Source organism: Tachyglossus aculeatus, chromosome X4, assembly GCF_015852505.1.
Source record: "Tachyglossus aculeatus isolate mTacAcu1 chromosome X4, mTacAcu1.pri, whole genome shotgun sequence".
Classification (NCBI taxonomy): Eukaryota; Metazoa; Chordata; class Mammalia; order Monotremata; family Tachyglossidae; genus Tachyglossus; species Tachyglossus aculeatus.
In genome coordinates this window covers 41,263,477-41,286,964 of record NC_052098.1, presented here as the reverse complement: position 1 = coordinate 41,286,964, position 23,488 = coordinate 41,263,477, and the positions used below count along the sequence as shown (strand labels likewise).

Below are 23,488 nucleotides of genomic sequence, written 5' to 3'. Positions count from 1 at the left end.
AGCGTGGCTCAGTGGAAAGAGCACGGGCTTTGGAGTCAGAAGTCAGGGGTTCAAATCCCGGCTCCACCAATTATCAGCTGTGTGACTTTGGGCAAGTCACTTAACTTCTCTGTGCCTCAGTTACCTCATCTGTAAAATGGGGATTAAGACTCTGAGCCCCCCATGGGACAACCTCATCACCGTGTAACCTCCCCAGCGCTTAGAACAGTGCTTTGCACATAGTAAGTGCTTAATAAATGCCATCATTATTATTTTTCAGGTGAAATCCTTCAAGATGATAAGACCAACCAGCAATTCATAATCTACTGATTTGATAGGCTCAAAGTTGAAATTACTAGGTTGCCCTACCTTCCAAGTAAGCGGGGCGGGGGCATTCTGTGAAGCTCCATAGGAAGAAGGGATTTGAGTGCTAGGGATGCAAGACTATGTAGTTTCCTCTGAAACTGAAGTGTGTGTGTGTGTGTGGGGGGGGTGAACCCAGAGCTGACCCCCAAGGCAAGTGGGATCCCAGCCTGGACCGCCACAACTGGGGCTTTACTGGCCGGTTGCGTAGAGCTGCTGCTGTTATTGCTGCCACTGTCACCAAGCTGCGTGGGTGAAGGGAGATGTGCATGCAAGGTTTCCATTCCTGGACCAGGGGACGGAGAGGCCACTCCAGTGGGGGGCTGGGTGTGGGTGATCTGTCAGCCCAGGCTCTGGAGTGGCGGCCAGAGCAGGGAAACCTTTTTCCCTCCCCTCCGTGCAGGAAAGCGGTACAAACCAAAGCAGCTCTGTCCCAGCTCCTCAGGAGGGTTCATGCCACCCAAGATCCATCTCCCCACTCATCAGCCCAGGCTCCAGAGTGGCAGCCAGAGCAGGGGAAGCATGAAAGCACCTGTGGTTCCTCACCAGACTGGGGGTGGGTAGAGAAAACAAAATGAGAAACCTTTTCTTCTGCTTTTTGTTTAAAAAAAAAAAGCAAAAAATAAATTCCCCAGAGGCAGCAGCGGTCCAAGGCAGGGGTGTCCACCGGACTATGGACTAGGGTGATCTGTGGTCACTGCCAGGCAACAGATTGCATCATAGGACTGGGGGGGAGAGGGAAAGGCAGCACCATTTTGTGTTGCAGTTCAACCCCGCTTACTAACGATTAGAGGAACTGAGAGAACACCCAGACAAATCCATCAATCAACCAAACCCCTCTCATGCAAATCATACCCCCACTGCAGATACATTAGTTCCCAGCTATCTTGGAATCCTAGACTTCTCCTCCTGCTCTCCCTCACACACCACTCTCCTAGAGAAGAGAGACAGGGGAGAAGCAGAAGGTAGGGGGAGAGAGAAGAAAGGGGAGAAGGGATACAGACATTAAAGAAATATTAGATGAAAGTCAGCTGGTCAAAGTTTTTGTTGCATTTTTCAGAGACAATTTAATTTTCATCAAAAGACATTTCAAAGCTTATTTTTAGTAATTTAATATTTAGTTTTACATTTTGGCAGATTTTTAATAGATTCTCCCCCTCCCCCTGGCCAAAAAAAGACTTGTCATCTGGGAAACCAGTTTCCATTAAAACTGAAGGACAACCTATTCCATATTTTGAGAACATGCTGTTTAAATGCTACACATCCAACATTTGACTAAGCTATGGTCAAGTTACTTCATGGCTCATCTATATTCTGTGCTCACAGGGCAGTGATAAATACATTTTGTGAGAAATATTGATATGAAAGCCCATGCAGATTGCAAAATAACCGCACAATTAATTGGTGTAGTTAAAAGGAAATATTTGGAAGTAGTAATTTAAGTAAATATTTTTGCTTTGAATAATTTTCTGTACCTGAACCTGACATTTTGAAATTCAAAGGGCTCTTATTAACTCATTTTCCCGCCTTTGTTCTTATCTAGGGAGTGTCAGGACTGGAACGAATATGCCAGACACCAAGGATATAATGTTATTTTGAGGACATTTCTAGTTCAACCTTAAAGAGGAAATCTTTGGAACCTCCTCATTCTAGGACAGTTCTGAGGAGTTTATAGGTTTGAGGACAGTAATGGTTTCTTTGGCGTCACATCACCACACCTCCTCAATTCTAACATTCCACCCAGGAAGACCTAGTGAGAGCCAGCAGAGTCCAGCAGAAAGACCACTGGTCTGGGAGTCTGGAAACCTGGGTGGAAACTTGGCCTGCTGTGTGACCCTTGGACAAATCACTTCACCTCTCTGGTCCTTAGGTTCCTCATCTGGAAATCTGGTAATGCTGAATTGTACTTTCCAAACGCTTAGTACAGTGCTCTGCCCACAGAAAGCGCTCAATAAATATGATTGGATGAATGAATGAATGGAAAATGGGGTTACTCTAGATTGTGAACCCATGTGGGGCAGCATCTGTGTACCAAAGATACCTCAGTTCTTAGCACAGAGTAAGGGCTTAACAAATGCTATTATTATTTTCACTATTATTATTATTTTCTCCACTATGGAGTCCTTGAAACAGCATAAACATCCCTAAATTGTTTGTGTTTGCCAAGAGGTGGTGATGGAGGTGGGATGGTTCTGTGTACAATGCAGGTTCTGTGGTTGAATCAATCGATCAATGGCATTTATTGAGAGTTTACTGAGTGCAGAGCACTGCAGTAAGCACTTGGAAGAGTACAATATAACAGCATTGGTAGACACATTCCCTGCCTACAGCGAGCTTACCATCTAGAGGAGGAGTCAAACAGTAATATAAATGAATTATGGATGTGTGCATAAGTTCGGTTGGGCTGAGGGATGAATAAAGGGAGCAAATCAGGGTGACACTGAAGGGAGTGAGAAAAGAAAAAATGAGGGCTTAGGGAAGGCCTCTTTGAGGAGATATGCCTTCTATTAGGCTTTGAAGGTAGGGAGAGCAATTATTTCTTGGATATGAAGGAGGAGTTTGTTCCAGGCCAGAAGCAGGACGTGGGTGAGAGGTCAGTGGCGAGATAGATGAGATAGGGTTGCGGTGAGTAGTTTGGCATTAGAGGAACTAAATGTGCCGGCTGGGTTCTAGGAGGAAAGCAGCAAGGTATTTTAGGAGGGGGAGAGCTGACTGATTGACAGGCTGATTGACAAGGACCATACAATCTAGAGAACTGAGAAAAACGAGACTGGAGAATGCCAACTTGAAGCACTGAGGCCAGCACGAGTTGCTGACTCCATGGAGCTGCATTTGGCTTCTGATACAGGTTTGATGGTTTATCCCTGCACTGATACCAATTGGGTAGGAAATTCCCAGGTGGGCTAGGGAAGAGCCTAACCAACCTCTCCCTCCTGGCCTGTTACTGTGGGCTTGGGCCCCAAGAACAGGAATGTTCCCCTCTGGAGCCTTCTAAGGTAGGGAATCAGCGATCTGCATGGTAGGGGAAGAGCCGGTATGGTCTGGACTTGTATTACTACACTTTGGGAGCAGGATTCAGCACCATTTGAGGGAGTTGGAGAAAGCATCCAGTGCTTCATAAAAGATCCATATCATTCAAATCTCTGAACTGTTTGAAGGTTTACCCATCATTACGAAGATATAGTGATCTTCTGCAAATACCCTTTTAGGTAAATATGGAGAAGGGTATTTATCACTACAAATCTAAGTATTGTAGAAACAAATCCAGCCCTTTGACACTGCAATAAATCTGCTTTGCTAATCAGCGAGAGGGTGGATGTGTTGGTGGGGGCCTGGGGGGTGAACAGGATGAAGAGAAACTAAAGACCAGAGAGATCAGGAGAAATGAAAAACAACTCTGAGCACAGATAAGCAAGAGACAGTTGCTTTGCTAATCAAACAATAATGCAAATGACATCAAGCTGAACTGATCAAGGATTTTTCCCTTGACACTTCCAATTTAGAGCAGTTAAGATAAAATTTAAGATTGATGAAATCCAGTTGACAGAATTTTGCCATCTCAATAAACAGCATTGGTGAGGGAAAAAACAATACCTTACCACTGATTTGATCCAGCTCAGAAACCAGTGAAGGGTCTGTGTGGTCTACGTGAATTGAGCTGATTGTCTACAGGAATTGATCTGCCAGTAGTTCACAGCCCTCCCCTCCAGTTGCCCGTCGAGTGGGAAGCACTCTGGCCTGGGAGTCAGCGGACCTGGGTTTTGATCCTGGTTCTGCCACTTTTCTGCTTTGTGATCTTGGGTAAATCAGTTAACATCTATGGGCCTCAGTTTCCTTCTCTGTAAAATGGGGATTCAGCACTTGTTCTCCTACATAAACTGTGAGCCTCATATGGGTCAGGGACCGTGTCTGACCTGATGATCTTAATAATAATAATGGCATTTATTAAGCACTTACTATGTGCAAAGCACTATTCTAATCGCTGGGGAGGTTACAAGGTGATCAGGTTGTCCCACGTGGGGGCTCACAGTCTTAATCCCCATTTTACAGATGAGGTAACTGAGGCACAGAGAAATTAAGTGACTTGTCCAAAGTCACACAGCTGACAAGTGATGGAGCTGGGATTTGAACCCATGACCTCTAACTCCAAAGCCCGTGCTCTTTCCATTGAGCCATGCTGCTTCTCTTGTATCTACCCCACTGCTTTAATAAGTTTGGTACACAGTAAGCACCGAAAAACCTTTATTATTCTTGTCATTATTAATAATAATAACAATAATAATAATAAGTCCTAGATGACTTGGATCATTTTCTCCAAAAAGAAGTCACTCTGAATCTAACCAGATCACAGGAATTAGAGTCCCTGAGTAGGGTGGATGGCTCTTGTCCCAGTCACCATGTATGATATCTCCAAGGTGAGAATCATTGGTTCCAAAAGGATTCAGCGCTTAGAACAATGCTCAGCACTTAGAACAATGCTTTGCACATAGTAAGCGCTTAACAAATACCATTATTATTATTATGCCCTGCTGTGACAGAACAAAGTGGCTTCACCATGAGACACAAACATGCCCACATTTTGATTGCTCAAATAACATAACCCAGTACGGAAGAAGTGTGTGCTTCCCAACACTCTTAATTCAAACCATTTTGACCCCCCAAAAAGAAAACTTGAAATCAATGTCATCCTAAAAGAAACAAAACATCAAGAAATGGATTTTTTTCACATCACTTGGGACCACCTCCATTCTGAAACCTTGGAACCAAGTTTACTGTCTGATGCTAGCAAAACTGGCTCCTGGGGATTTACGAGTGACAGTTTCCTTGTTCCAGGCAGGGGTGGCATTTTAATTTATTGCTCAGATAATCACTGAAACAACAAATCTGTGCTTTTTATTCTTCAGCTGATCTATAAATCAAAGGCACTTTTAACCATTTACTGTATGTAGATCATTGTACCAAGCCACTTGGGTGAGTACAAGATGATAGAGTTGGTAGGCATGATCCCTGCCTACCAAAAATTAAATGTTTCATTGCATGACTCCACCCTGGATCTTGGTATATCTTTTGACTCAGAAGGCTGCTTGTGTAGATGGAAGAGGTGTGTTTTCTCTGTTGTCTCTCAGCTCTTTCCTTGCTCCTTGTTTGACCAGTTGGACTAGCCTCCTCTACCGGTTTGGCAGCAGCTGAAGAGAAAATGAAGACTAAGAATGATTTCCTCTTTAGGGAGAGATATGATATAAATAACATATTCAATTAAGAGATCTATTTTCCTCAACTGGGGAACATTTTTGCTTAAAATGAACATCCTCATCTATCTGACAAAGCGAGAACATGATTGAAGATGGATTTTACCATTTCATACTATGAGTGATGAAGGTTGATGACTTGTATAATTTGTTTAGTAATGAAATTCCACGAATTTTTCTTTCTTTTATCATTTGCTAAGGACAGCAGAGGAGACGAAAAATCGTTGATTTCCCAGGTGAACATTTATTTAACTGTTCTGGAGTCTTGTTAAGCTTATCATTGCGACTGAATAAACTGAATTAATTTAACATGAGTATTTGATGAATTTGAGAATGGCTTGAAAAAGTCTAGTATTGTAGCTTCAACGATTATCATAGTCTAGTGAGAAGTTTCTTTTTGGGTCTCCAGAGTCTTTCAAACTGGCTTTTTAATAAGAATAATAATAATAATATACGTTAAGCGCTTACTATGTGCCAAGCACTGTTCTAAGCGCTGGGGTAGGTACAAGGTAATCAGGTTGTCCCACGTGGGGCTCACAGTCTTCATCCCCATTTTACAGATGAGATAACTGAGGCACAGAGAAGTTAAGTGGCTTGCCCAAGGTCCAACAGCAGACAAGTGGTGGAGCCGGGATTCGCACCCATGTCCTCTGACTCCCAAGCCCGTGCTCTTTCCACTAAGTCATGCTGCTTCTCTGTATTTGTAAGGTTTTTTTTTTTAAAGACAGTGGCACAATCTTCTAGAACATAGGACAGTCTACCACTCTACCCACCTTCAAAGCCCTACAAGACCACAGTCCCTCCAAGAGGCCTTCTCTGACTAAGCCCTCATTTCTCCAACCCACCCTCTCCTCTGCATGTCTATGCACTTTGATATGTACATAGACCAGCACTTATATATACATATAGCCTTCTGGGAAAGGTCAAATGATGGTGGCTGCAGCTGTAGCAGTAGCAGCAATTTGAAAAATAAAATGTTTAAATAATAGACAAGTCACTGCTGAGGAGAGTGCCAGAGAATGTGGAGAGAAGGGCAGGAAGGGTGTGGACTAGGAACCACAGAGGGCAGAGCCAGGAGAGTGGGACTTGGGTTGTTTTTACATTCATTCATTCAATCACTGTGTGCAGAGCACTGTACTAAGCGCTTGGGAAGTACAAGTTGGCAACATATAGAGACGGTCCCTACCCAACAGTGGGCTCACAGTTTAGAAGGGGGAGACAGAGAACAAAACAAAACATATTAACAAAATAAAATAAATAGAATAAATATGTACAAATAAGAGTAATAAATATGTACAAACATATATACATATATACAGGTGCTGTGGGAAGGGGAAGGAGGTAAGGTGGGGGGATGGGGAGGGGGAGGAGGGGGAGAGGAAGGAGGGGGCTCAGTCTGGGAAGGCCTCCTGGAGGAGGCCCTCTGGACATTGTCCCTCTGGACTGTAAACTCGTTGTGGGCAGGGGATGTCTCTACCAACTCTGTTATATTGTACTCTCCCAAGTGCTTAGTACAGTGCTCTGCACACAGTCAGCACTCAATAAATATGATTGGCCGTTACCTGGTGTCTCTGCAAATGTGGAAATCATTTAGATGGGAAATGATTTCTACTGGGCTGTTGTGGAGCCTTTCAGATTTTTCCACCTGTCATAAGCCCCGCCTGAGCTCTTTGCCCTGCCTGGCCTCCCCCAGGCTGCACCTCACCCCCAGTTTCCTGCTCCGTTGGATGAGATCCTTGGATGGATCTCACCCAGATTCCTGGTATGAGATCCTTGGATACCCCTCGCCCAAATTCCTGATCCTCTGGAATGAGATCCATAGATGCATTTCCCCCCAGATTCCTGGCCCCTGAGGTGAGATCCATAGATTCACCTCCCTCCACTGGGCAGCCCTAAATAACCAGGAGCACCTACTGAATCAGGAACTCTCTGACAAGTTCAAAATGAAACCAAACCATCACTGTGTACAGGGGAAAGCTTTATTTCATACTTAACCTACTAAAAACAGGGGGTAGATTCCTACACACACTCATACACAGACACAGAATAGCTACCTATCCAACTGTTTTTCCCCAAAGTCTTGCAGATGATGCCAAGTTAGGGTTTCAAAGAGTCTGGCCTCCCAAGGCACATTGTCCCAGATCAAGTCTCAAGTGCTTTGGCCGTGGCTGCAGTAAGGCGTCTCAGTGCATGGCTTAGTTGTTTTTTTGCTGTGGCCACGCCACAAGTGTCTTGGCTTAGGTGGTTTTGCTGCAGCCCAGGGAACCAGTTCTTTCCCCCTTTTATTAGCTGTTTCAGGGGGGTGTTGCAGTGGGAGTTCTGATTTGCAGTTCTGATTTCCTGCAGTCTTTAACTTATTACGGGGAGATGCTGGGGGGAAGGGGCAAAGGGGGTGGGCGGCTATCCTACCCCACTGCACCTACCCCATGGCTGTCTTTCTATCTGGCAGTCTTTCTCCTGCCCAGTAGGGCAATTCAGGGCCTCCTCGAAGTCCTCAGCAAGATAATACAGTTACTACTCAAATTCTTCCTTCGAACTTGTTGCTCTTGGGGTCAAAAGATAGTCTCTTAGGAAATGGCTTCTGCATTACAAGATGGAGTCATTCCTGCTCACCACACCACCCACTAGCTCTATCCTTCCTCCTGGCTGCTGCCATGTAAAGATTGAGGGCAGTTCCTAGAAAGTTGTTGTCCAAATCAGAATTTTCTGAAATAAAACTATTTTTTAAAAATACACTTGGCCCATGGCAAGCAGGTCGCTGAGAACTAAGGACAAGCTCACATTCTGACACATGTAACTGACCTCTTTATCTGATGAGAAAATTCACACTCATTGCTCACAAACCTGGTAGAAATGTTATTTTAGAGACATCTCACAATGACAGTAACAAATAATGAAAATAATGATGATATTTGCTAAACACTTACTATGTGCCAGACATTGTTCTAAGCACTGGGCTATATATAAGCTAATCAGGTTGGACACAATCTGTATACCACATGGGGCTCACAGTCTTGATCCCCATTTTCCAGATGAGGGAGCTGAGGCCCAGAGAAGTGAAGTGGCTTGCCCAAGTTCACCCAGCTGACACTTGGCAGAGCCGAGATTTGAACTCATGACCTCTGACTCCAAGGCCCGGGGTCCTTCCACGGAGCCACGCTGCTTCTCCGTGGCAGCGTCTCTCCTGAGCCGAAGGCACTGAGGTCGATTGCTGATGCAGATACAGCCTAGGAATCGGTCGGTCTTCTAGACTGTGAGCCCCTTGTTGGATAGGGACTGTCTCTATATGTTGCCAACTTGTACTTCCCAAGCGCTTAGTACAGTGCTCTGCACACAGTAAGCGCTCAATAAATACGATTGAATGAATGAATGAATGAATGAAGTGACTTGCCCACGGTCACACAGCGGACAAGTGACAGAGCCGGGATTAGATCCATCTGATTCCCAGGCCCAAGCTATATCCACTAGGATATGTTTCTTCCCATCAATCAATCAATCAGTCAATAGTGTTTATTGAGCATTTATGTGCAGAGCACTGTACTAAACACTTGGGAGAGTACAGTACAGCAGAATAAGCAGATATGCTCCCTGTACATAACGAGTTTACGGTCTAGAGGGGGAAGTCCTAATATTCTCTCTCATATCTATTGATATACATAATTTTGTGTGTGTGTGTATGTGTGTGTGTGTGTGTTCAAAGATTACATGACTGACATTGAGATTAATAGACAGTGCATGTTTATTTGACTGAAAAGACTGACATGCTATTTGACACACGTTAAGACAGTCAGTCCTTTGCCCTACTGATGTGAGGTAAAGCAGCTGGCAAATATTTATGGCATTTTTCTAATCCCTTCTCCATCCACAAGTACTCCTAAAAAGGGCTGCTCAGACACTCAGGGTGTCACTTGATCAATAGTATTTATTAAGTGCCTCCTGGGGAAAGCACAGTACTGTTTTAAAGAGTACAATGGAGTGAGAATAAATGATCTCTGCCCTCAAGGTGAAACCTCTTCTGCCTCATCAGTGATCAACACCCCAAATTCCATGGCCTCCTCTTTGAATAGGGATCATATCTCTCTTAGATTAGCAGTTGAATAGGTTCTAGCATGAAAGGGTACCAACAAGAGAAGGCTATAAATAACATGACAATGATCAATGAAATAGAACAAAAATACATTATTTTGATTGACTTTTCAACTAACTGTATACTAATGTATACCTCTTCCAGGTATCTATAGACTTTACAAAAGCAACAATAATAATGATAACAATAATAATGACTGCAGTAATTGTAAAGTGCTTACTATGTGCCAAGTCCTGTATGAAGCTCTGGGGTAGATACAAAATAATCAGGTAACTCATGGGGTTTACAATCTAAGTAGAAGGAAGTACAGGTATGGAATCTCCATTTTAAGAGAACTGAGGCACGGAGAAGTTAAATGACTTGCCCAAGGTCACACAGCAGGTTAGTGACAGAGCTGGGATTAGAACCTAGGTCTTCTGACTCCCAGGCCCATGCTCTTTCCACTAAGCCATGCTGCTTCCCATAGTCCCTCACAAAAACAGTGTCTGTGTTACTGATTCTGCACCTGAATTATTCGACTTTCAAACTTCAAAATATTGCAAATACCAAAGATTGGCACAGGAATGTTTTAGGATAAAAAAATGAAAAATTAAAAAAGAAATAAATTTAAAAAAGAAAATATAGCCCATACTGAAGGGCAGCCTATTGCCCAGGAATATCATGTTCTTCAACTGCAAAGCAAGGGGGATTGGTGGTGAACTGTGAATTCATTATTAGTTCATGGTGCTTAACTATTCTGTGTATTTTCCAGGACACTCTTTCGCTTTACAGAATTTCCATGCCCAGCATCTCTAAAAAATTGACATTTGGACTGATAAGGGAAAATGCAAAGCAAAAGCCATGGACATTATTGCCATTAGAATTTAGTTTTTAATGGTATTTGTGAAGTTCTTACTATGTGTCAAACCCTATTTTAAGTGCAGGGGTAGATACAAGTTCATCAGGTGGGACACAGTCCCTGTCCCCCATGGGGCTCACAGTCAAGTATGAAGGAACACTTGTATTGAATCCCCATTTTACAGTTAAGGAGACTGAGGGACAGAGAAGTAAAGTGACTTGCCCAAGGCCACACAGGTAGTTTATGACAGGATTTTGAGTATAATACAGGGAACGGTCAGTACTGTGATGCATTAAGGCAATAGGAGTTTGGTGGAGAGGCTTGGGAAGCATCCTTTCATTTCCCATGAAACAACAGTGGGCCAATATGGATTTAGCTAACAAGTAGCATGGCATAGTGGAAAGAGAATGGATCTGGGAGTCAGAGGACTTGGGTTCTAATCTCGGCTCCACCAAAGGCTTGCTGTGTTTAATTTCTCGGTGACTCAGTTCTCCTGTTCTCCTTCCTACTTAGACTGTGAGCCTCATGAGGGACAGGGACTGTGTCCAACCTAATTCACTTGAATCTACCCCAGTGGTTAGAATGGTGTTTGACACATAGTAAGTACTTAAATACCATAAAAAGCCATCTTAACAACATGTCTGTGAGCAGCAGAGAGGGACTATTGAATTTGTGAGGTGTAACCTCGGAGTTATCCTTGACTCCACTCTCTCATTCAACCCACATATTGAATCCATCACTAAATCCTGTTGGTCCCACCTTCGCAACATTGTTAAACACTGCCCTTTTCCCTCCATCCAAATTGCTACCTCATTAATACAATCACTCATCCTATCCCTCCTGGATTACTGCATCAGCTTCCTTGCTGACCTCTCAGCCTCCTTCTCTCCCCACTCCACTCCATACTTCACTCTGCTGCCCAGATCATTTTTCTATAAAAATGTTCAGGACATGTCACCCCACTCCTCAAAAAACTCCTGTGGTTGCCCATCAAACAAAAACTCTTCACCATTGGCTTCAAATGCCATCATTATTATTAAAGCAGTGAATCACCTTGCCCCCTCCTACCTCACCTCACTACTCTCCTACTACAACCCAGCTCGCACACTTTGCTCTTTTAAGCTAACCTTCTCACTATCCCTCGATTTCCCCTATCTTGGTGCCAACTCCTTGCCCACATCCTGCCTCTGGCCTGGAATACCCTCTCATCTCAAAGCCAACAGACCATTACTCTCCCCACCTTCAGAGCCTTATTGAAAGCACATCTCCTCCAAGAAGCCTTCCCTGACTCAGCCCCCCCACCTTCTTCCACTCCCTTCTGTGTCTCCTTGACTTGCTCCCTTTCTTCTTCCCCGCTCCCAGGCCCATAGCACCTATGTACCTGTCTACAGTTTATTTATTTATATTAATGTCTGTCTCCCTCTAGACTGTAAGCTTATGGTGGGCAGGGAATGTGTCTGTTTATTGTTGCATTTTACTCTCCCAAGAGCTTAGTTCAGTGCTCTGCACACAGAAAGTACTCAATAAATGATTGATCAAAATAAGAACCAATGTGTAGTAGTATGTTGAAAAGGACACAGATCAGTCCCCCGAGGCCCCTAATTTGCTGGAAGACTGGTGGGGGGCAGGAGGGGGGACAGTCCCTCTTCCTTAGCCCCCCATCTAAATGATGTGGTATGAGCAAAGCCCCTCTTCTCTCCAGCTCCATCTGCCCATCTGTTCCCTATCATCTCTAGACTGTGAGCAGGGTATGTGTCTACCAACTCATGTAGTGTACTCTCCCAAGTGCTTAGCACAGTGCTCTGCACCCAGTAAATGCTCATTGTAAATACCATTGATTGATTGATAGGGCTAATCCAGGAGACAGGCCAAGAAAAGCTCTAGAAATGTTGAAAGACAGGTCCCCAGTTGAGCTCAGAACCACCAGCTCTGGAAAGAGAAAAGGAGCTATGTCTTCCTGCTCCTTTAAGCTGAACATGTCACAGGGCCTTTTGTGTTCCCATCCCAGGTCTCTGTAGTCACAAGTGAGATCCCAAGCTATGGAATTCAGCAGCAGGAGCTGTGGTGTTTAAAAAGAGGCTGAATGGTTTAAAAACATAACTACTGTGCATATATGTAATTCCATATCAGTATTGGGACAAGGATCATGTCTAATTTTCACCTGTGTGGAAAGCTTAGTACAGTACTCTGCACACAGTAAATGATTAATAAATACCATTCCTACAACTACTACTGGACAAAAGACAAGCTGAAAAATGGATAGAATGAGACAGTTGGTCACCTTGTCAGTAACTTATTGGTTCTTTAGAAAAAGCATCACGTACCCTTCTAGACTGTGAGCCCGTTGTTGGGTAGGGACCGTCTCTATATGTTGCCGACTTGTACTTCCCAAGCGCTTAGTACAGTGCTCTGCACATAGTAAGCGCTCAATAAATACGATTGAATGAATGAATGAATGAATAGCTGATGAAATAGACGTGATAGGTTTGCTGTTCTCCTGCCCTCAAAGTACAAAACTGATAATTTGTTAGCCCAAATTTTGAGTTAACCAGGTTTTGGTGTATCTCATGCTGTGTGGCTCCAGAGCAGAAAAAAAAATTGAAGGCCAAGCCACAATAACAAGCACAAAAATAAGAAGTTGATTCAAATTAAGGGTCTCTGTTATATTTAAAATAGAATAGCATAGTGTTTTATGTCATCTTAACAAGAGGATAAAATGATGGCTCCAATGATAGTAGTGTTCTTACATCATTTGTTTAAAATGAAATGATTCAGCATTGAATAACAATTAATGACGTGGCAAGACATGATTTTCAAACATGATCATCAGCTATTACTGTGCATCTTGAAGTGCACAGAGCTAACATCCCCAAGGCAAAGTATCTTTTAACTTATGACACAGATGGAAATGGGAAGATCAGACTACATGCAATTGATTAATTCATTAATGCAATGATGCCTTATGCATTGGAACTATAAAATGTATTGCAACAATTAAAACAAACATGAAAGATGAGGTTGAATACTTGGATGCTACCAACCCATAGCCCAGAAGAGATCTTATGCACTTCCAGTGAATAATAAATCAGTATATATCATTAACAAAATACCATGAAACTGAAAAATGCCTTCTTCAACAGCTTCTAGATTCTGTTGCTGTCACACTCTGTAAAAGACCATTGCAAATCACTTCATATTTTCTTTAGCCTGCCAAACTAGCCCTCCCCACATCCACGATGTTTACCACTTCCTGCTGCCAATCGTATTTCTTCATCATCACTACTGTATCTTTGACCTTCCTTCCATCCCACTGGGTTTATAGGGAATAATGCCCACTATGCATGTACTCAATTTCCCCATTAAAGATCCTTGTGAACAGCAAATCAAAGATGCATAGAAAATTCATATTTTCCCTAAGCTTCTGAACTTCTTTCCTTAAGTTCTGAACCTCTTTATGTGGCTGCTGGCCTCTTTTGGGCCGTGGGTAAGTGGGTTAGTACTTATTTTCATGCTTACTCTGATATATATATATATATATTCATTCATTCGTATTTATTGAGTGCTTACTGTGTACAGAGCACTGTACTAAGCGCTTGAGAAGTGCAAGTTGGCAACATACAGAGATGGTCCCTACCCAACGATGGGCTCACAGTCTAGAAGAGGGAGACAGACAACAAAACAAAACATGTGGACAGGTGTCAAGTCAGAATAATTATAAGTAAAGCTACATGCACATCATTAGCAAAATAAATAGAAAGTAAATATGTGCAAGTAAAATAGAAAATGTATTAAAAATGTATGCATGTAAAATAGAAAAGTAAAATCTGCAAACATATAAACAGGTGTTGTGGGGAGGGGAAGGAGGTAGGGCGGGGGGATGGGGAGGAGGAGAGGAAAAAGATATAGATAGATATTACAGGTATATATTATATATATATATATATATATATATATATATGTATATATATATATATATATAAACTAACTCTCTTCCTCCCTTCAAAGCCCTAAGAGCTAAACTCCTCCAAGAGGCCTTCCCAGACTGAGCCCTACTTTTTCCTCTCCTCCTCCTCCCCTCCCCATAGCTCCCCCCTCCTTCTGCCCTTCCCCCTTCCCCTCACCACAGCACTTGTGTATATTTGTAAATATTTATTACTCTATTTTATTAATGATATGTTTATAGCTATAATTCTATTTATTCTGTTGGTACTGACACTTGTCTACTTGTTTTTTGGTCTCTCTCCCCCTTCCTGATTGTGAGTCCGTTGTTGGGTAGGGACTGTCTCTATATGTTGCCCATTTGTACTACCCAATCACTTAGTACAGTGCTCTGCACACAGTAAGCGCTCAATAAATAAAATTGAATGAATGAATGAATGAGGTTGGGCTCCTCTGCATGTGTAAGAAGTAAGTGTGTTTGATGAAACTGCAGTTCTAATTTTCACAATAATAGCCAAGGACTGTAGGTGGTAATAAACTATTGAAACCATTGGGTATTCTCAGGTGACTGTCATAAAGATTCCAGAGCCTCAAAACTGTGTGGTATCTGATACCAAGCTGATCTAGTCCAAGACAGAGTGAGCAAGTGGTTTTGGCATTTATTATGTTGTTCAAACAGTGTCGATGCTCCATAATAGCCAGGCAGACCATACATCCCAGATGAATTGAGACTATCCTGGATCTATGTAGGTAGGCCCAACCCATCTTAGCAAAACACATAAATGTCCTAAAACTTGGCTGCCCTGCCTGAACTTGCTCAGCCTACCTGCACTACCACCTAGCTGTCCACTTGCTATCTCTCCCTCCTATGCTGGGGAGGGTTTCCCAATGTTCCAGTTTTCAGCAAAAGCAACATGGTCAACCTACATGGCGTAGTGGATAGACTACGGCTCTGGTAGTCAGAAGGTCATGGGTTCTAATCCCAGCTCCACCACTTGTCTGCTGTGTGACCTTGAGCAACTTACTTCATTTCTCTGTGCCTCAGTTACATCATCTGCAAAATGAGGATTGAGACTGTGAGCCAGCCCCACATGGGACAGGGACTGTGTCCAACCCAATTTGCTTATATCCACTCCAGCACTTAGAATGGTGCCTGGCACATAGTAAGTGCTTAAAAACTACCAGAATTATTATTATTATTATTATTACATATGGCAAACTATGATGTACTGTAATCCACACTAAGGATGGTTGAATTTACCTCAATGTGCCCTTGGGGAACCACCTGGCTTAAATGACATGCAGGAGGGGCTGTTGGAGATTAGAGAGAGGGGCTGAAGACACATTTAGCATCATCACACTAGTTTCCCATCTGTAAAGAGTATAGCTCCATGTGTCAGGGAAGAAGAATTAAATTTATGAATGAAGTGTCAACCCCCATCCTCAAAGCCTCATCGATTAGCAATCAGTCGATGATATTAGTTGAGTTCTTACTGTATACAGAGCACTGTACTGAATGCTGGGGAGAGTGGAATACAACAGAGATGGTAGATACATTCCCTGCCCAAGAGGAGTTTATAGTCTAGAGGAAGAGACAGACATTAATATAAATAAATAAATAAAGGATGTTGCTGTGGGGCTGAGGGTGGGGAGAATAACAAGTACTTAAAAGGAACAGATCCAAATGTATAGACAACACAGAAGGGAGAGGGAGTAGGAGGAAAAAAAGCTCAATCGGGGAAGGCCTCTTGGAGGAGATGTAATTTTTAAGAAGGCTTTGAAGGTGGGAAGATAGTGTTCGGTCACACATGAGGGGAGTTTTTTCCTTTTTTTTATTAATGGTATTTGTTATGAAATAACTTGGGCCAGGCACTGCACTAAGCACTAGGGTAGATACAAGCTAATCAGGTTTGACACAGTCCACATCCCACACAGGACTCAGTCTTAATTCCCACTTTTCAGATAACTGAAGCAGAGAGAAATGAGACTTGCCCGAGGTCACACAGCAGTCAAGTGGCGGGGCCAGTATTAGAACCCAGGTCTTTCTTATTCCAAGGTCTGTGCTCTAATCATTAGGTCACTCTGCTGCCCAACAGAAACCAGGCAGCAGCCACAAAAAGAGTTCCAGGTCAGAGACCTGGGCAAGAGGTTGGCAGTGCAATAGACAAAATCGAGGAACAGTGAATAAATTGACATAAGCAGAAACTAATTACTCATAACGGTAATTTTTACAGAACTATTTTCTAAGGAAAATGACAGATCATATTTAGATTATGAAATTATTACAGAAAATAATAATACTGCAGTAAAGGAATTGGTAAACTATATCCAGTATCGTATAAACAGCACATCACCTCAGTGTCAGTTATAACTTATTTGTTCCTTATATGCAAAACTCTGATACTCTGATTCAACTATGTAGTTCCCGACAAAACAAAACAATTACTTCGGGAATGTAGACTCCAGTTTTAATCAATTACACCAATTATCAGTCATTATTTCTGCCTCATATTTATCATCGGAATCCTCTGGGTTTTGAGACATGTTTTAGAAAAACCTAATGATGTTTTAAGGTATTTGTTTTTGGCGAATCATTTGGCAGCAAAACCATATGTTTTCTTTTCTCATTCTGTGTCTAAAGATGAAGCAATGCCTAAGAAGAAAGTGAATTGAGCTACAATTACAATAGTTGGTGGCAGAATTTTCAGTAATCAATCATCTTTTCAACTGATTCTGACCACAAAGATTGAGACCAGTCATATGAAAAGTGGCAGGATTCTAGTTTTGAGTAAATAAACTGCGTCTTGGGAGCTTTTTCTCATGCGTGTGTGTGTTTATTATGCTTCTTTCTGTACAGCAGAAATATATCTCATTTCAGATTTAGATTTAGAAAAAAATGTTCTTGAAGTTTATTTGGAGAGAAATGACATTTCCTGAGTTTTCTTTTGAGAGATAAATGCATTTTGAAATAACATGAGAGAGAAAGAGATAGAAAAGAAGTCATCCTTCCTTCTTGAAGGTGATGCCAATGCCACTGACAATGAAATGCCATCCTAAAGGGTGCAAACCCATCATTCCCTTCCACCCGCAGCCACAAAAGAATTGTTCTTTGCTTTTTAGCCGCAGGGGTCTCCCGATCACATTGTGTGCTGTACTGCATTCTTGACCCGTACTTTTCTGCTGACCAAAGCCTTTGATCAAGAAATGTCATTCCATTCCTCATTGCTGCAAGCTTTATTTTGGGGCACTGTTGCAAATGTGAGTCATTTAGTCCTGAAGACATCAATTAAATGTTCCCAAATGGTTAGTTTGCAGAGCTCCTGGACTTGGGGCAAAAATGAAATGAGCTCCACTAGTTTGACTACAACTCCTAGCTCTTCACAAAGGTGGCACTCAACAGTCCTGTTCCAAGTGGCTCATGGCAGTGCCACAGATAACTGAGGTGATAGCTATCTTTAGTCAGGCGATAATTACACTTAGCACAATGGCAAATAGTTTGAGCTTGGGCCATTAGAAATCATTTGGGAAAATGGGCACAATTTTTAGGTAAGAAAGAATGTGTTTATAACTCTAGGGCAAATGAGAGCCCAATCCTTCTCTGGGGAGTTACTCTGGGCTGTATAAAGGCTTTGAAAGATTCAGAACTATAGTCCATTATCAACCATCCGACTTGTACTTCCCAAGTGCTTAGTACAGTGCTCTGCACACAGTAAGTGCTCAATAAATATGATTGAATGAATGAATGAACCATCAAAATGGGAACAGGAGTGATTGAAATATCAGATAAACCCAACCAATGATTTTCATCAGCAGTTTCAGTTTAATCTTCTCCCTGAATAAATCCTGTCCTGGAACTGCTAAGAAGGAGTAATATGATTGATTTTAGTTTGATTTCCTTTCCCCTTATGCCTAATTACTAGATAAGAACAAGTGTGAGTCGGTCAAAAGGCTACTATCAGGAGGTGTGGAGTGGGGACATGGATATTACATGAATGAATAGCCTCTGGCTATTGTGAATTGTCAAGATAAGAGGAGAGAGAATAAACACCATTAATCTTATATAGGAAAGTGGTGGTAGTGGTATTTATTATGCGCTTACTTTGTGTAGAGCTTAGATGGAGAATGAGGGTTGGAAGTTGTTATGTCCCAATTGAGCCAATTAGGGAGTGGGGAGAGTGGATTCGTGACTCAGCTTTACAGACAGAACAAACCAAGATATTCAGTATCACCTTAAGAAAATACTTATTAGCATGCACAAAACATCAATCACAAAAGATCCTTCTTCCATTAAGGCCTCCAACCCAGGGGTGATGAGATCTCTGACACTATTTAGGCCTTCCAATCCAGGGGCCATGAGGAATTCCTATTACACTATACTATACTTGTTGACCCCCTAATTATCCTAATCTATCAATTACAGTTCCTATGTATTCCCTTCGATTGATTGGAGCCTATCTGTCTGGTTGTGATCATAGGAAGCGATAGCCTAAGGACATTAAGTTTAACAGGGTGTTTATGCAAGGTGCAAACTGCACCCTTCAGAAATCTTCTCCCTGATTAGGCAGGTGGCGATTATCAAAAAGCCAGGGCCAGTTGAAGTTCTGGTAAATCCTGGGCAGAAGAATTCTTGGGACCCCTAGGTCAAAGTTAACTCTCTCACCACCCTTCTTGGACTGCAGTTTCAGGGCTCTGTTTGATGAGGTGGAGATAAGAGGGGGAAAAGAGAGAGGCTATTGAGTCAGTAGTGCTTCCCTGAGGATCACAGGGCCTTGCAGAGAGAAATGGGTCCTAAGTTAATTCCAGGTTTGCCTCTTGGCTAAAGCAGCCACACTGCAGGTAGTATAAGATTTTGTGGAAAAATATCCTTGAAAGCAACCATTCACAAATCTATAGATGACTTCCCCCGCCCCTCAGTTTAGCAAGAATAGGTGCCCCCCATGCCATCATTCCTTCCAAATTAGAAGTTGGAAAGGTTTGGGTAAGAAATAAGCAAGGGCTAGTCACCAGTTACTTGGGAGATCTATGGAATGGATGAGGATGTAATCAATTATGGGGGCAAAATTACATAAAGTAAATCAAATAGATCTACTTGAGTTTCCATTTCACCTTAGATGAAGCCCTAATTAGGAGGTATGGGTAATCAGGCATTATTGAAGCCCAAGGACAGGACCAAGGGCAAAGTCAGCCCAGAATCAGAATGTACTGGTGCGGTTATTGGGTACAAGTTGGTAAACGTCTGGGCAGAATGCAGGTGGAGCAGCAGATCCAATAGGCATAGTTTAAGGTAAACAGAAGGTGAAATAGGATCACCAATAGGCAGAGAACTGGCAGGTGAAACAGGATAGTCAACAAGCACAGCAGAGGACTGGCAACAGATAAAGAGGAATTAGCAGAGGAGCTAGAATAAGGAGAGTGCCTCAACAATAGTAGTAATGATGGTGACATTTGTTAAGCACTTACTCATTTGCAAAGCACTTTACTAAATGCTAGAATAGATATGAGATAATCAGGTCGGACACAGTCACTGCCCCATGTGAGGCTCAGTTTAAGTAAGAAGGAGAACAGGTATTTTTTTTAATAGTATTTGTTAAGTGCTATGCGCCAAGCACTGTTCTAAGTGCTGGGGTAGATATAAAGCAATCAAGTTGGACACAGTCCCTGTCCCACGTGGGGCTCACAGTCTTAATCCCCATTTTACTGATGAGAAAACTGGGGCACAAAGGAACTGAAATGACTTGGCCAGAGTCACACAGCAGACAAGTGGCAGAGTCAGGATGAGAACCCCATGACTTAGTGGCAAGAGCTCGGGCTTGGGAGTCAGAGGTCGTGGGTTCTAATTCCAGCTCTGCCACTTATCAGCTGTGTGACTTTGGGCAAGGTACTTAACTTCTCATTGCCTCAGTTACCTTATCTATAAAATGGGGATTAAGACTGTGAGCCTGGGCACCGGCTATCCCAAAGTCAAAATGCTACCTGTGACATAACTTCTCTGGCCAGTGGGGGCAGGGTGAAAAGATAGGGCCTCTGTTACTACGAGGGCAACCACAGACCACAGTGGGGGAGAAACGAAGATAGCTGAGTTCCTCCAGAACCCTTCTTCCTCCAGTCACTGAGCATCTCACCTCAGAAACTCAAAATGGTCCATGCCATGGTGAGCAGGGAGCATCTCTCCCCACCATGCTGCCTCTTGCTCACTGAGTTTTAATTCTCAGCCTGGCCCTAGGCAGGAAACCAATGAAAAGAAGGAATAAACTGATATTATTTGTAAGGCACACAGATAATGACATCCGATTCCCTTCTCCTACTGGTGCTGTGCCAATTGGATGTGTTGGCCCTGCCTTCCCCCTGCCACCCCCCACCCCCCATGGGACCCTCTGCCATGCTCATAGACATGAACGCCATGGGCTGCTCCACCAGAGGGCTCCAGGCCTCGGACAGCGATATGGTTGACGCAGCCCTGCCCCAAGATGGGCTCACAGCTTTGGCCAGAGACACAGATGGGACAGCTCTGTCCCCCCAGTGGGCTCTCAGCCTCACTGAGAGATATATAGGTGGTGGCCTTGCCCCCCCAAAGGCTCCAGGCCAAGACCAGAAACACCCACACAGTGGCCAGGGCCCAAGGCTCTGTCAAAATCATGGACTCCGTGGCCCTCAGACTCAGTGATATGCACACGGTGACCCTGTCCCCCAGTGGACTCCGTGCCTTGGCCAGACACTGACACAATGATCCTACCCTCCCAAAGTTCTCCCAGCCATGGCCAGAGGCAAGCAAGCAGTCAACCTCCCCCACAGAAAACTCGGTGCCATGGCCAGCGATATGGACCCAGTGGTTGTGGCCTGTAGTGGGTTGCCAGCCTTGGGCAGTTACATAGACTCAACCTCTGTACCTGACAAGGGGCAGCTCTTAGCCTCTGACAGTGACATGGACACAATGTCCCTGCCCCTCAGGCAGCTCACAGCTTTGGACAGCAATGTGGACAAATGACTCTGCAGGCTTCTAGCCTCCATCAGAGACAAGCAGCCAGTAGCCCTGACTCCCAGGCCAAGACCAGCGATACAGATGCTGTAGCTCTGCCACTGAGCAGACTCTATGTCTCTGCCAAAGACAGAGACACAGTGGCCCTGTCCCTCAGCAGACTCCTAGCCTCAGATAATGACATGGATTCTAAGGCCCTGCCCCTCCAGATGGCTCCCAGCTTCCAGTGACATGGATATTGCCTCTCTTCCCAATAGGGATGCTCCCAGCCTCTGACAGTGTAATGGACATAGCCTCCCTCCCTCTGAAGGGGCACACAGCCTCGGACAGTGACAAGCACAACATCCCTGACCCTGAGAAGGCTCCCAGCATCAGAAAGTGACACACACATGATGCCCCTATGCCCCAGCAGGCTGCCAGCCTTAATCTAATGGCTTCTATGACAAGGGACTTTACCGTGACATAACTGTGGTGTAAAAACTAAACTGGCTTTTCTGGGAACTGAGCTTCAAAGGAATCCCTTAGGAAACATGGTCCCTATCCTTCATGAGCATGAAGAGTGAATTTAAGGTTGGAAAGGAGAAGAGGAAGACCTTAGGCAACTCGCTTAACTTCTCTGTGCCTCAGTTTCCTCATCTGTAAAGTGAGGATTCAAATTAGCTGTTCTCCCTTCTACTTAGACCATGGACTCCATGTGGGAGAGGGACGGCATCTAATCTGATTAACTTTTTTCCATCCCGGTGCTTAGAACAGTGCATGACACATAGTGAGTGCTTAATATCATAATAATAAAGGGTATACAGACATGCATTTAAGTCCCTCATTTTGGATGGAAATGTTGTTGTAAAGTTGGAAATTGAGTAAGGTTCACTCACAGGTGAGTGTATGATTGGAAAGGCCGTTGGGACCCACTTCTGGCCCGACAGTGAGAACTGCTCTAAAATAAATTCCAAAATATGGCACCGGGAAGGAGAGGGAAAAGGGGCTCCTGGGGATTTGGGGTTGCGTGTTGTGGGATGCATGAGTGTGAGTGGGTGCCACGTGGAAACTGTGAAATGACTGGAGGGGAAGAGGGATGGAATGTTTAAAAAAGGGATGGAGCAGAAGAGGCCAAGTTAGGGTGGTGGAGTTGCTAGGTAGGGTGGATATGTCCATTTTTACCACTGATGAAGCACTAGTCTGTGGATGGTAAGTGGAGGTAATGCCCATCAAGGAGGACGATGGTATAAAGCCAAAATGGATGTAAGGCTGGAATAATTAGAGAAAGGTCTGAGGTGCTATTCATCATAATTCAAAACATCAGAAATCAAGGAGTGCTGGTAAGAATATGGAAAAAAGGAAAACAGAGTAAAGAAAAGGCACTAGAGGAAAGGGAGGAAATTCCTCTTTCAAAATATTTAGTTTAATTTCATGAACTTTCCAAAGGAACTGGCAAATCAATTTAAGTAACCAGTCAAAAATCAAATTCCCTTTAAAATATCCTAGAAAAATTAAAGGGAAATAAGAGAAAGGATGAACTATGGAGAGACAGTGTTTGCATCTGCAATGTTTAGCAATGAAATTGAAACTATGTTAAGAAAACGATCCTGGCTGTAATTATTCTGTCATTCCCAAATTCTGTATTCATCCCTTAGGACTTTGACCTGAAGAGAGTTGTCTCTTATTCCCATCTCAACAGGTGGGTTCACTGTGACTGTCGTGAACTCTGAAAATGTGCCAATCCTGGTGCGGAATTTAACTGCTATAGCTCCCAATTTGATCATTAATTCTCAGTTCCACCTGAATTATTGGCAGCTTGTGACCTACCTCTGTCTTGGGTGTTTTTTACCATAAGAATTTCCCCATCCATCCATCAGTCTGTCCGTTTGTCTGTCATAGTAATGACAGTGATGATATTTAAGTGCTTACTATGTGCTAGGCACTGTCCTAAGCACTAGGGTAGATACAAGCAAATTGAGCTGGACAAAGTCCCTTTCCCATGTGGGGCTCACAGTCTCAATCCCCATTTTACAGATGAGGTAACTGAAGCACAGAGAAGTGCAGTGCCTTGCCCAAGA

At 43.3% G+C, this 23,488-nt stretch overlaps 1 pseudogene; it reads left to right on the top strand.

The window, feature by feature from the left end:
* Positions 1 to 18,447, top strand: part of LOC119947879 — a 30,034-nt pseudogene extending 11,587 nt beyond the window's left edge.
* The last annotated feature ends 5,041 nt before the right edge of the window (positions 18,448 to 23,488 follow it).